Below are 15,245 nucleotides of genomic sequence, written 5' to 3' on the forward strand. Positions count from 1 at the left end.
CGTGCACGAGCAGGAGCCAGATGTGATGCCTGTCATGAGAGTGGCTGCCCACATGTACGGACAACCAGGATCAAGTCCTCTCATTGCCAAAGTCTTGGATGACAAAGTCTCTCGGACCTTAGAACTCCAGAGAAACAGGGTGGAGACCCCACCCTGCCACCTCACAGAGTGGGTATAGGTACATATAATAGCAACTGAGATGAGTTAGAGAAAAACTGAGAAATTGCATCCCTCCAGAATCTGCAGTTTAAGCTGAGATGTGTACTTTGTACAGAGCCATGATCTCCAAAGGAATTTTTATTTGTAGGTAGGCTTTTCTTTTAACAAAGACCACAATAGAAGTCACTGGTGTTTCAAAAGTAATACCCTTAGCTCAATATTCTCCTTTTTAAAAACACTCTGCTTGGACTTAAAAAGTGTATTTTTATAGCAAAAAAGAAATCATCTGGGCCCTACTCATTTCTCAACCCCAGCGTGGGTGCGTATCTCTCTCAAAATGATTATGTAGCACAGTGGGTCTTATGCCAGCAAACTTTTGTTAAGCCTAAAGATAATTCTTTTTTTAAAAAAATAAGATTTATGGTATAAAATAGAAGTGTTGTTTAACAGAGATCAAAAGAATATGTTTCTTGTGATTTTAATATTTACTTTTAAATTTTATATGCTTAAGAAATCTACAGAATGACAGATTTCCTAAGGTAGATGATGGGTTATACCAGAATAGCAACATCCTTTCAAATTCTCTCACTAATTCCGAAATCTATTTTGTGAGAGTGATGGCTATCCACAGGGGATGCAGGGGAGAGGGGGTGCAGGGGGCCAAGACCAGGGCATCACCAGAAAGATGACATGTTAGGATCAGTTCGGGAGGTTTGTTTTTTGTTTTTTTGTTTTTTTTTTTAAGATTTTATTTATTTATTTGACAGAGAGAGACACAGCGAGAGAGGGAACACAAGCAGGGGGAGTGGGAGAGGGAGAAGCAGGCTCTCCGACGAGCTGGGAGCCCGATGCGGGACTCGATCCCAGGACCCTGGGATCACGACCTGAGCTGAAGGCAGTTGCCTAACCAACTGAGCCACCCAGGCGCCCAAGTTCGGGAGGTTTTTTAAAATTATCATTTCATGCATCCATCCCGTGTCTCAGGATTCTGATTCATCTACAGGAGAGGGTGTCATTACTGAAAGCTCCCCCTAGGTGAGTTCTGTTTGTATCCTCTCCTCCCACACTTAATCCCCCAACATCAGACTGAGAAGCCCTGTGAACGATAATTCAGCTTATCCATTGGAGGGCCATCATTAAGCAATGGGCAGGGTGGAGGGGAGAGGAACCAGCCTTTCTTGAGCACCACGTACTTTCCAGTCGCTAGAAGGACAGCCACTCTTCATAGACGGGGGCTCAGCCAGGTGTGCAGCAGCGACATCTCTAGAATCTCTTATGTTTTATTCCCATGAGTAAGAGTTGGGAAATTAGACAGAGTTCCGTGATTCTAACCTATTAATGGTATGTTTTCCCCAGGGACCCTGGAGGAGGGTATGATCATTCCTCACATGGTCTCATTTTGCTCTGTGTTGTGTAATGACATTAGCATTCTGAGTATATCATGTCTTCTGACTGGCAGACCTGGGGATGGCTAGCTCAGAAAAACCCATCACAACAGAAGTGACCCATCAGCTGTTTACTGACTTAAAATGGGTCTTACTCAGAAGCATCCTATTAATTGTTATAAGACTAAAAATCTGGGGAAATAACCAAGCAGTCCAGCAATTAGAGATACATTTATAGAGTATAATACTAAAACAGTAGATGAGAGGGAGGTGATATTGTATTGTTCTTTAAGGTTTAATTTGTATACCTCCTATCTCCAAGTGAAAACTGTGGTCTGTATATCTTTATATCTCTGACATGTAATTAATGTATTCTAGTTTCTGATGGTGATGAGAAATAAGAACTGCAAATTAGTCTCGTATATTTTTACAGCTCAGGAGTTGCAAGCTGGCCACCTGCCAGCCAAACATGGCTTGTAGACACATGGCATGTTTGCCTATTATTTTGTTTTTCTAAACGTAAATAGGTTTCTAAAATTTCATCCATAAATATATTTATATGTATTGCTTAAGATAGGGATGATTTTTTTTAACATAACCACATTAACCTTATCATATTTTTAAAAAACAGCAATAATTCTTTGATATCAAATACCTGGTCATTATCTCATAAATGTTACAATTTTAAAAAATTGGGATCTATTAGGTTCACACATTGCAATTAATTAATTTAACCTTTAAGTTTCTTTTAGTCTATACATTCCCGCTCCATCTCTTTTTTTTTTTTTTTCCCTTTCCTTGCAATTATTTGTTGAAGAAACTGTGTTGTTAGTTCTGTAGTTCTCTACAGGCTGGGTGGTGCTGATTACATCCCTGTGGTGTAGTTTAACGAGTTCCTGTGTTCTCTGTATCCTTGTAAATTGGGAGTTGGATCTAGAAGTTACACTGTGTTCACATTCGGTTTATTTATTTATTTACTTTTATTTTTCACTGGACTGCTCCACTGGCAGCTATATATTCTTCCATCATTTCTCTTTGTGATGTTAACAGTTATTGATGTTTGAGGTCTAGATATAGCAGCATGTTTTAAAATTGGAGATTTCACAGAAATATCTGAATGCATAACCTATTTGGAAAAATAATCACATAATCCATTAAAAATTAACAAGAGCTAAGTAGCAACTACCCACTTTAGATGAAGTATGTGTTCTTTGGGCTCAGCAGTCCCCACAAACCCACTCCTCAAGGGTATATACTTGGTTGGGCCACTCTCTCATTTATATTACCTGCAAACGTCCTGGAGGGATTTCAGTTTGCAACATCTCATGCAGAATTTTCCACTTAAATGAAAACTAAATAGACACTGGAAGGTTGTTTTCTTTTCCCTTAACTAAAGCATGTAAACGAAGAGGAACACTTAGAATAGATGAAGGAAGAAATGAGATATTGGGGAAAATATTTGTATAGAAAAATGGAGATATTTTGTGGTGATAGAAGATAAAAAGCAATAAATATGAACAACTAGTAAATCAAACATATCATGTGTAGTTAAAGGATTTGTAGTTTGAATATATACTATGTCAGAATGACAACTCAAGGAGAATTTAGCAATCTCTCAAATATTTCTCTCGAAAAGACAGAAATATTTTATGTCCAGTCTGAAATCATGATAGGTTTAATTTACTCCAGTCTGGTAGTATCAAGGTATCATTTTCCAAATACGGTTTTACTCTGCCAGAGTTTAAATTATTTTAGTCTAACTATATTTCTTCTTCATCTGTCTTACTGTCTTCCTTTGGTTATGAATCCCTTACAAGTTAGAAGCCTTTGTGTTTTCGTAGTAAGTTCTCTGATTACCAGAGTCTGGCTCGCTTGTTTATAAACATGAAGAGGTTCTTAAACCCTAAGGAGTGTCCTAGAAAAGAAAGTAAAGTCAACAAATACGGAAACAAATCCTAGTTAGAAAGATCATTGAAATCTGTAAAAAGAATGAAAAGAAAAATATTCTGCAGCCTGGTTAACCTCGATGGTAAAATAGTAAAATCATTTTGAAATGGTAAAATCACTTTGCTCCTAGACAATCTTCTTTAACATTATCTTGGTTTTTATTCTCCAATTCTGCATTGAATAATGAGGATCATTCTTTGAGCCTAACAGATGTTAAAATAATATTTCTTCTCTTATAGGAAACTTTATATCTACACTCTCAGCATTTTGAGGAGAGAATAGAATTAAACCAAAGTGTTATTAATGTAACATTCTATGTAGTATTTCAGGAACAGGAAGCTCATTAAGAGCATACTCAACAACTTTCCCTGTGATCCCTGGGGAGATTTCTGGAGGAATTATTTGTACTGCAAAGTAACTGTAGGAGCTCTGTGTTCATTTGTCAGTAAGGGCCATTAAACAAAACATACTCAGAAAAAGAAAGCCAGAAGGAAAAAATCTGAATAATACTATTTCTACTTGGACATTGTAGCCAGGCCCACCAGACATAGATTAATTCACTAAATAAGCAATCATTAAGCATTTATGTTGTGTTAAAATATAAAGAAAGTATGACAACTATTCTTGAGGAGCAAACAATCTGTTGAGAGTGGCAGACTCAAAGAATGAGTTACAATAAAGTGTGGTAAGTGTTCGTACAACATGGATAAATTGTTGCTAGACCACAGAGGAAAAAAAGGAATTATAGTGCCTGAGGGAGTCAAGGAAATATTTACAAAAGGAGGAAATTTTGAAGTGGGACTTGACTTCGAGAATGAATGACAAGGAGCATGCCAGGCAGAGGGAGCAGAGAGAGAAGAGCGAGTGCCGAGGGGTAAAGAATACTTTTATAACATGTCATATATAACATTGTTGAAAATACAAGATTTTTTAATATAAAATCAGATGGGTGATGGCTGGCAATGTTTAGGGGGCTTGATGACGTCAGAGTTGGCATCTCAAATTCTATTGGTCCTCATACTTGTAATTTCAAATCACAAGACGGCTGCTATAGTTACCAAAGTCACATACACATCCAAGGCAGGAAGAATAAAGGAAGAATTTTATCAGCAATGACTGTCTTATCTTGTCATGAAAATAAAACCTTTGGCAGAAATGACCAGCAGAGTTTCACTTAATCAGATTAGCAAGAAGCATGCTAATGACCACCCCTTGCAACAATGAAGTCTAGGGGTGGAGGTATTTATTTACTTATTTTTTTAAAGATTTATTTATTTATTTGAGAAAGAGAGAGAATGTGAGTGGGGGAAGGGGCAGAGGGAGAGGGAGAGAATCTCAACAGACTCCCTGCTGAGCGGGGACAAACCCCATTTGGGGCTTGACTTGGGGTTCAACCTACGGCTCAATCTCAGGACCCATGTGATCACAACCTGAGCTGAAATCAAGAGTCAGTCACTCAACTGACTGAGCCACCCAGGAGCCCCTGGGGGTGGAGATATTTAGCTGGCATTTGGCTTGGGTATTCTCTCAGCAAGAAAAAATGCAAAAATTGATACTGGATAGGCACAGATTACAGTCTTTACTATGTCTTCAAGAGGTGGAGAGAAAATAGTGACAATCTAAAAGTTCATAGCCAGTGGAAATATCTTTCAAGAGTGAGGGAAGAATAGGTAAAAGTGATCTTCCATATTAGAATTTAGAAGAAAGAACAGGGAGTAATGTTGGAAAAGGACACAAGGAAGCCTTCCAACATGTGATGAAATGCAAATAATAATACAAAACAAAACAACTGGGAAACATGTGGGTAAACCTCCATAAATAAACCTTACCTACATAAAATGATGGACAAAGGCTCCTGAAGAGAGGGTGAGTACATATTCCCTTTCCAGCGGAGGGCAGCCCATCTCAGAGTCATCATCTTTAAATGATGACTATTATGGCAATTAATACATTACACTGCACATTCTAATTTCTAAATCAAGACTATGTTTTGTGTGGTTCCCAATCTCTGAGTGGATTAAAATTGTCTGAGGAACTGGGTGATAGTACATAAACCAGGCCTCCCCTCTTAATTATTTTTGTTTGTTTTCTTTTAATTTAAAGTAACTATTAGGCATCATACTACCTAAGAATTATCACAGAAGTCATGGATGGCCTGCATTTTTACCTAGGAACAGGGGTGAAGTTGCCTCAGTGAATCCATTTTTAATGAGTAGCAGGAGACAAATATAAAGTTGCCTTCTGATTACAACTTATGAATCCCGCTTATTCAATGACCCATTACATTCATACATTAAAAAATCAAGGGTTAGGACTAGAAAAAAAAAAAAAACAGAAGTAGAATGTGTAACTTTCAAATCAATGGAGGAGAAAAAATTAAAAAAGATTCAAATTAATCATTTTGAGAAAGTGGGGGGAAATGGGCATAGCATGCTATTGGGTCGGGAATATACCAAGAAAATAACAAAACAACAAAGAGCAGACTGTATTATTAAGTAATTCCAGCTCCTCTGTTTATCCACTCCAAAATATCAGTGACTTACGCAATTAGATTCTCAGTCATAATAAATATGAAACAGGTGCTGCTAGGCCGCAGCTTATCTCTACCCAATGACTCAGAGATCCAGGATTCTTCTATCTGTTGGTTGCCATCTATCTTCCAGGGCCCGAAGCTCAGGCAGGGTGTGTTTTGGTGATCTATTGCTGTAGAATAAATCATCCTTGATTTGGAACCTTAAAACAGTGGCATTAACGACTTCGGAGCAACTGTGGGTCAGGAATCCATGCACAGCTTAGTGAGGTCCTCTACCTCAGGGCCTCCCACAAGGCTACAATCAAGGTTTTGTCTGGGGTTGCTTTCATCTCAAGGCTCAACTGGGGAAGGAACTACTTCAAGCTCACTCACTTATGGTTGACAGAATACAAGTCTGTGTAATTTTCTGGGCAATAAGAATTAGTTTCCTGTTGGCTGTTGACTGGTGGTCATCCTCACTTTCTTGCAGTGTGGGCCTCTCACAACAGGACAGCTTTATAATATTAGACAGTAAGCATGCCTACTGTCTCCCGAGGCTGTTCATGATGTTGGACCACCAAGAGAGACGTCACCTCCGTCACTGATCAGCAAGTGCACAATCACAGAACTTGTGCCCCAGGTACTAGTTCCAGAAAAATACTGCCTGTGCTGTGATCAGGAAATAGCCAAAGCAGGCGATGGTCGACCAAAGCATCAAGTGCCTACAATGACAATCAGGTCTCTTTAGCTTAATAGAGGTCTCACATCTTTTCTGTACTCCACAGAACTCAGTTCAAAAGGCTCACAGAGATTAAATTACTTTCAAGGCCTTAGCAATGAGGGTATCTCGAAAATAGATTCTTTTCATTAGCTTTCTAATCCCTGAAATCCAAGAAAGCATATTAGCAGGCATTGGACATGGGCATTTAGAGGGACAGTCTTTATAATCACCACTCTTCTTATCCACTCAGCCACCTCTTTTATTTTTTATTTATTTTTAATTTTGTAAATGTTTTATGTGAGTATAGTTGACACACGTTACATTAGTTTCAGGTGCACAACACAGTGATTGGACAAGTCTATATGTTACGTTACAGGTGTAGCTACCATCTGTCACCACATGCTATTGCAACATCATTGACTCTATTCCCTGTTGTCCATTTACATCCCCTGACTTATTCATTCCATAACTGAAGCCTCTACCTCCCCCTCCCCTTCACCCATTTGGCCCCCCACTCCTATCCCCTCTGGCAGCCACCAGCTAGTTCTCTGTATTTATGAGTCTGAGTCTGCTTTTTGTTTGTTTATTCTTTTTTTTGTTGTTGTTAATCCCCTCGTCCAATGTTTCCTACTCCTTTGTTTAGAAAACTCCTCACTTATGCGGGGAAGCATTTCCATTATCTCAGTCCCTTTTTGTATCTTGCAAAGTCAACCCCCTCAGAAGTGAGTTAAATATAGACAAAGAAGGAGGGTGAAAGCGTTGGCGGCAACATTTCCCTAACCCTCAGGTGGAATGCATCTCCTTCTGGTGCACATGTCTCTGACTTTGTCCTCTGTGATGGGGTTACATCAGATTTGATTAGGTTCCCACTGACTCCAAATAATTCCTCCTTACCCCCAGAGAGGAGGGGAGATAGAAATCATTAATCCTGTTGCTATTATTTTTTTTAAATTTTTTTAATTTTTAAATTTAAGTTCAATTAATTAACATATAATATTAGTTCAGAAGTAGAGGTCAGTGATCCATCAGTCTTATATAATACCCAGTGCTCATTATATCACGTGCCCTCCTTAATGTCCATCACCCAGTTACCCATCCCCCTGCCGTCCTCCCCTATTATTATTATTATTCAGTATTTCAGATAACAGAGGTAACTGTAGTACTTGTCGGCATTTGTTAAACAGTAAATTTTGGTTTTGATGTTGCTAAATATTCCTGTAATTAAAAAAATATAAAAGCAGTTGATCCCAAAAAAGTTAGGGGCTTCTTCTAATATAACGCCCTTGGGAGAAACTAGACAGTGAAAAGCAAACTATAGTTTTTCATGATGGTGTTGTGATGATGAAAGAAAAGGGAAGTGATAAGAAGGTTAGAAGTTTAGGTTAGACCTAAGAAGTTTAGGTCACAGGCAGTACGCCTCCCGCTTATCTCCACGGGATTCTCAGACCCAGCTGGACTTCCTATTTTTCCCTTAAAAAGCACCCCAAGTTGGTTTGGGGCCCAGTCATGTTGGCTCAAAAGGAGTTACCACCAATGAATGTCTCCCCTAATAGGCATCCAAGCTATGGGAAGAAACCTTAATACCCAACATGGGAAGCCAGGCTCCCCGACAGGGAAGACAGTCTCCCCGACTGGGAAGACAGGCTGTTTGTGCTGCTAGTTCTCTGTGTACTTCACTGCCAAAACCAAAAAACAAACAAACAAAACAAAACAAAACAACACCCAGGAAGAACAAGAAGAAACCATTTGCCATATGAGTCTGTTGTTGTCAGCTTACATGGTTGTGTTAGGCTGGTTCAGAAAAAGATCTATTTCTGGTCGGGCTTGAGTAAGTAGCAGGCAAAACCTTGCCCATGGTTTTTCTCAAGAAGACTTCTATTGCCATGTCTGATTTTAAATTTCATATCTTTCTAGCCAAGGACATCCTCCTCACGTCCTTCATATCCTCTTTTTACTAATTCTGCCTGCTCTGTCTGTGAGTGTTTAGGTGGACTAATTGTATCTCGTGTTCCACTAAAACTAGGCTCTTCAATTGTGTCTGCGGAATTCTGAACCTAGTTGCAGCCCTGATTTCTGAGGTTTTGTTTATTCAATTTGTGTTGTTTTTTGCCTTCAGAGTTTTCTCTTGCTTTATGCCTTTATTCCACGCAGGAATTTCAGGTGGATTTTGATGTATAGTTTCAATTTTGCTTTGTTGTGGGTGGAAGTCCTTTTTTGATTTCATCACAATGTCACAATATAGAGGTAGGAATGGGTTTCATTAAGCAAAAAGAAGATTCAGAAGGTCACAGCCAGGACAGAAACATGCATGATCTCCTCAGTCTCCCTATCGTCTCTGAGAGAGAGGCTTGCCACAGTTATGACTCTGAGGCAAAGTATGGGTTCTAAAGACGGGAGTCATGTCAATGAGGGAAGAAGCAGGATACTTGGCATTAGGCAAGCTATTTACAGGAGTTGTCAGCTGCTCTGTTTCTGGAGAGTTTGCCTTCCTTGGCATTATCAGTCACCCTCTGCTGGGTGAAGGGTGCCGACGGAGGAACTGATGCTCCTCTAGGAAACTGAGTTGCTTGGATTTGGCCGCTTTGCTGTAGGGAAGGGACAGCCTCAGTCCTAGGCAGCTCATTGTGCAGTAACCCTGCATGAACTCACAAGTTCATGTTCAGATAATTCTATTTATGTGCCACACCTCCCTTCCTCTCCCCTTTATCACATGGCAGGAATAGTAAATAGTCCAAATTAAGAAAAACATTTTCTGATAGTTCTAAGGAGACCCAACTTGACCTAAAACCAAGTAACCAAATAGGAGATGTTGAATGTGTTTTGCTCTTCTTTTTTTTTTTTAAAGATTTTCTTCTTTTTTTAAAAGATTTTATTTATTTATTTGACAGAGAGAGACACAGCAAGAGAGGGAACACAAGCAGGGGGAGTGGGAGAGGGAGAAGCAACAGGCTCCCTGCCAAGCAGGGAGCCCAATGCGGGGCTCGATCCCAGGACCCCGGGATCATGACCTGAGCCGAAGGCAGACACTTAACGACTGAGCCACCCGGGCTCCCTGAACGTGTTTTGCTCTTATTTGTTTGTTTGTTTTGAGAGCTGACCAAAAAAAACAGTGTTGTGCGAGTTTTTAAACAAATCCTCATTTAGGCACTCAATAAACATTTATTGAGCACAATACTCACAGAGAAACACTCATCTTTAAAGCACTGATTTTCCACAGTGGCAGTGGATAAAATGGTATAAAGAGGGCCCCAAACTTCCAGTAGGCAAATTAGAATTACCCGTGAGGCTTTTTCAAACTCTATAGGTTTTCCTCCTTCTGACAAACCTCAATAAAAAGGCCCAACTCTGTGTTTGAAATCCCTGCACTAACGAACAACTTTTATTGCCAGGATTCTATAGTATGCCTCGCAGAGTTAAGGCAGAGAAAAAGTGCAGAACTATTTTAAGAAAACTATTCCTGAATGTGACCTAAACAACAATTAACCCTTTTAAAAGAACCAAAAGAAGCAAATACTCAAAGTTTATATTTTGGTATAGTGGAGGGATAAAATTAAACAAAAAGCTTTATGGTATCATTTTTCCTCATAAATACAATTTTCTCCCATGTTTGTCTCTTTCTTATAGCTTTAGGTACAGAATAGGATGCATTCCTTCACTCTATCAAACTTCATGTGAACAAATGGGCTTCTACTGCCCTTCCCATGTGTGACTTGAGAGAAGCCAATGTAATCCGGAGATGCAAATCTCATAAAGATGGCACTCCAAAGTTTTGTGCTTTCCTCCAGGTTCAAAGACGAAGAATCAATACAATGGGATATTTTCTCAAATAATTCCAAAATCTTATTTATATTATGTAAGATAGGATTTTTGTTTGTGTGTTTTACAAAGCCATATTACTCTTTACCCTCAAAAAAATTTAAAAAGTCTGCACTAAATTGTTAATTGTTAGTCTGTACAGCTTGATAATCTGTCCTTTGTGAATCATTCAAAGTTTTATAGATTTGAGAAAAGCCAGAAGAAGCTACATATTCATCCAGATGACTGCAGTGTGTAAATTACATCCTGGGAGTGAATTAAGTACGCTGAACGAGCATTAACTCCTTCTGACCATAAGGGTGTCATTGAGGAAATTACTGCTCCAGCATAGAAGAGAGCACCATCGGGGCCAAAAAGTGTTAGAATATTTCCCCAACTTATAAAATTAACTCCCTAATGGTGATTTATACAGACAGTGTTGCTAATTTGCATTTTAAATGTTCTATTAGACTGTACATGCTTGCTAGTTTTTCATTTCGTTTCGTTTTGTTCTTAATGGAAGGTTAAGCTTTTAGTGTCCAGTCCAAACCTGCTTAAACTGGGTGTGGACAAACATTAATTCCTCCAAGTATTCATGGATGTTACTCAAAAAAAAAAAAAAAAAGACATCCCTTGGTCAAATACGTTAGATAAAGGCAATGTTACAAAAAGTTAAGCAGCTCTTTTTAATAAACAGATTTGCACTCTTTAATAGATTCCAATGAATTGTGAACTCCCAGAGATGAAATGTAAAATATAGCATTTCTCAAACACAGATGACCAAGTTATTTTTATTTTATTTAAAAAAAAAATACTCTCTAGCATCTTGCAAAACACTAGGTTGTAGAAAACAGCTTGTTGGAAACAGCTAGTCTTGTCTATTACACAATTTTGGTGTTTTTGAATCCTTTTCTGTTTACAAAGCACAGCCACAGAGTTTCAGAGAAGCCTGAGAACAAGGGCAGGACCCCTCTTTTCATGTCCATTCACAGACAGACCCAAACCTAACACATTTAATGACGACAAAACCCACACAAGCAGGTATGGCAAATAGAACAATAGTCTCCTGGTTCCTAAGACTCTTAAGATATACTAGTAACGTATTTTTAAATTTTGCCATATATAATTATCATTATTATTTTTTAAATCATGCAAGACAAAATATAGAATAGCTCATTTGTATATCTTGAATTCTATCTTAATTGCTATTTAAGAATTTCTAATATGGCCAAGATCGTGTCCTTTAAGACTAAAAGACTAAAAAGCTGGGAGTCTAACAGTCATGATCTTGAACATGTTGGAACCTTTTAATACAGGAATTAAAATAGAATCACATATGTGATTATTGATATCTTGGTATAATTATAAGAGAATACTAATAAAAATTACATCAGGCAAGTATTTAAACCATAAATAGAAGGAAGTTTAGAAAAACATGTATTTGAGAGAATATAAGTAATTGAACTGGAAAGAATTCAAATAAAAAAGGGCAACTGTAAAAAAAAAGCTAGAAGGATAAATTGTTACCTTTCATCAGCAAATGTCCATTAAGTGATAATTGTTTGCTAAAAAAAGTGATTCTGTAGTGCTTTTCTTACCCAACATATCAGTTATTGAAGGAATAAAAGACAGACTTATCCCAGGCTCTCCTGGCTTCTTAGACCTTTCAGTTTCAGAGAGAAATGATGCCTGTATGTAAACGATGAAAAAATAAGAAAAAGTAAGGTGTCACAAAAAATCATAAGAAAAAAATGTGCCGTGCGATTCTGGAAATGATGGAGGCTCAGTTCAGTCATTGGAATAGGAGGGAAGTTGAACTTGGGCAAAGCATTATCCCTGGTCAGACATGAAAAATGAAGAGAGAGAGGTGGTGGCTTGATTCTCAAGATGCTTGTCTACTATCTGGAAGATGTAACTAAATCATACGAAAAGAAGATGTCAAGTGAGGCTGGGTTAAAAGTCTTTGAATTAAAGTGACACATGTAATGGGTTTATAGTTGAAAGAAATGTGGGATTACTTCCTGGTCGAGTGGCCGAAGAACGTTTCACAGATCAACATAGTCATAGATTTGAAGTGAACTTCGAGGAACTCATTGAATTATGGTAATGGAAGAGCAGATGGGAAGGCATTATAGATTGGTGGGGCAGTGTTTAGTAGTCATTCAGTAAATATTTTTGAGTACCTACTATGTCCCTGCACTATTTAGTCATAAAAATATGGAAATGTATAAGACACAATTTCTTTCCTCCAAGAATTAATGGAATATTAGAAGAGACAGAGCCATAAATACACATGTGTTTAAGGGAATATAAATCATAAAACAGGAAAGAATTCAAATAAAAGAATACAGCTATAAAAGACTAGAATAGTAAATTGTGTCAGACTTCATATTCCTTGCTAGAAAGTTTAGAATATAGGCTCTGCAAGGCCACTGAAAGTTTCTGAGTAGAAAATCCTGGTATACCTAGCAAAAGCCTTCCTTTTTCTTCCCTAATCTATTGGGTTCAACAGCTATAGCTCAAGTAATTATTCTTCCTACACACTTCAGAGATAAGTAATACATGTTCTCTGTTATCAAAGAGTTTATTCTACACTAAGGAATTCACTGCATACACACAGCAAAAGCCATAAGGGAGTTGAACATAGGTGAGTTTATACCTGATCTGAGACCAGGAAAGATAATATGGAAAAAAAAAAATAGAGCTTGAGAAAACCATCACATTTCAAGTCATGCATGAGTTGAATAAAGAAAGCATCCCAAGCAGAATTTATTACCAAAGTCAGGGCATAAAGAAAGGGAAACCCAGAGTAAGTTCATGGAAGGGGACAGCAGGAGCTGAGACCACCAAGGGAAACTGCATCATTGGAAAGGGCTTTGGATTTCAGAGTAACTTTGTATTTCATTGCGGAGCAATAGAGAACCACCCCAGTCACTGAAGTTTCGCGATTAGAAAAGAGATACTGTAAGTGGGTTTAAGAAGATTAACAACTTCTTAAAAGGGTTTCTATGAGGAATAAATGATTTAATACATATAAAGAGGTTAGAATACTACTCAGCATGTCAGTGTTTTACATTGTTTATTATTGGAGATATTTTTCCAAAAGTTTGCCTTTGTTATTTTTTTCTCCAAACTTGAATTTCATTTGTATGTAGCAAAAGTATGTATCTGTCTCTATACAGTCTTTACACTTTATCTTTTTATAGTTACTTATCTTTTAGGGTTTCTGGATTTCTGACTTGGTTACAAAGGATTCTCCTTCCCAAGATTGTATAAGTAGAGTCTCAGTTTTTTTTTTCTGTTTCTAAAATATTTTGTTATTGTTTTATATTTTACATTTAAATCTTTAAATGTGATAGGGAGCTGGGGCACCTGGGTGGCTCAGTCCGTTAAGCGTCTGCCTTTGGCTCAGGTCATGATCTCAGGGTCCTGGGATCAAGCCCCGCATCTGAGCAGAAAGCCTGTTTCTTCCTCTCTCTCTGCCCCTCCCCCTGCTTGTGCTCTCTCTCTCTCTCTCTCTCTGAAATAAATAAAATCTTTAAAAATAAACAAAATAAAAAAAATAAATATGATAGGGAACTATACTTTTTTCCAAAGGAAGACTGAATTGTGTCAGTACCATATTACATAGCTCGTTTTATTCTCTCTGAGTCAATGTAACACTATTTTCATAGTTTACCTTCACATAGAGGAGGATAGGTAGAATTGTCTATTCTGTTGATCTAGTATCTATTCTTAGGCTAATGTGATACTGATTTCCTTACAGTAGATTCATAGTGCTTTCAAATATCTCATAATGAAAGTCCTTTTTACTGTTCTTTTTATAATTCCCTTCACTGTGGTTGAGCATTTATCCTTTTATATAGATTTTAAAATAGTTTTATCCAATTCCAAAAAGAATCAGTATGTGAGGATTCTAATTGAAATTGCATTAAACTTATAAATTAATTTTGGGAAAAATAACATACACTTAAGATGTTCTGAGTAGATATATATCTGTCTAGTTCTCTCAGAACTTATTTCCTTCAAAATCATTATATATAGTTTTATGAATCGGGTTAACTATTGTGAAGAGTTTTTTTTTTTTGTTTTGTTTTTTTTTTTGGATTTCTATTTTCGGATACTTTTTAGTTAGTCAGTAAACACTGAAAGACATTGAAAGACCCAGAAGGCAAACTGGGGGAAGAAGGTGTGAGAAAACATCTGCTGATACTGTCAATTGTATATTATAATATTGCTTATTAATTAGGCTGGGCTTAGCTGAACGGTTCTCCCGCTGAGCTCAGCTGTGATCACACAATGACAGCATCACCAAGGTGTCTCTACTTCAGGATGTTAGCTTACCAAAATGTCTTATTAATTATAGACTTCTGGTTGTATCCTTTTGCCTGTTTGTTTTAAACTAGCTGTATCTGGAGATGCAAACATATCATCAGCAAGACAAACCTTCTCTCTTCTTTTATAATGCTTATTCCATCTTTTAATTTCTGGCACACTGAATTCACTGATAGATCCAAGATAACCTTAAATAATAATGGAGTTAGAGCCCACCCCCTTCTTCACCCTGATTTTAATTACATGCTCCTAGTGTTACATTATTCAAAATAGTATCTGTGGTTGAAATAATAAATAATTTTTACCATACTGTGGTCTCTATTTCTCAAGCAAACAATAATGACTAATTTCCCGGCTATACATATCAAGCTGGTTCTTAAGTTTGTTCTTT

This window comes from Leptonychotes weddellii, chromosome 2 (assembly GCF_054177405.1).
Source record: "Leptonychotes weddellii isolate Sample4059 chromosome 2, ASM5417740v2, whole genome shotgun sequence".
NCBI lineage: Eukaryota > Metazoa > Chordata > Mammalia > Carnivora > Phocidae > Leptonychotes > Leptonychotes weddellii.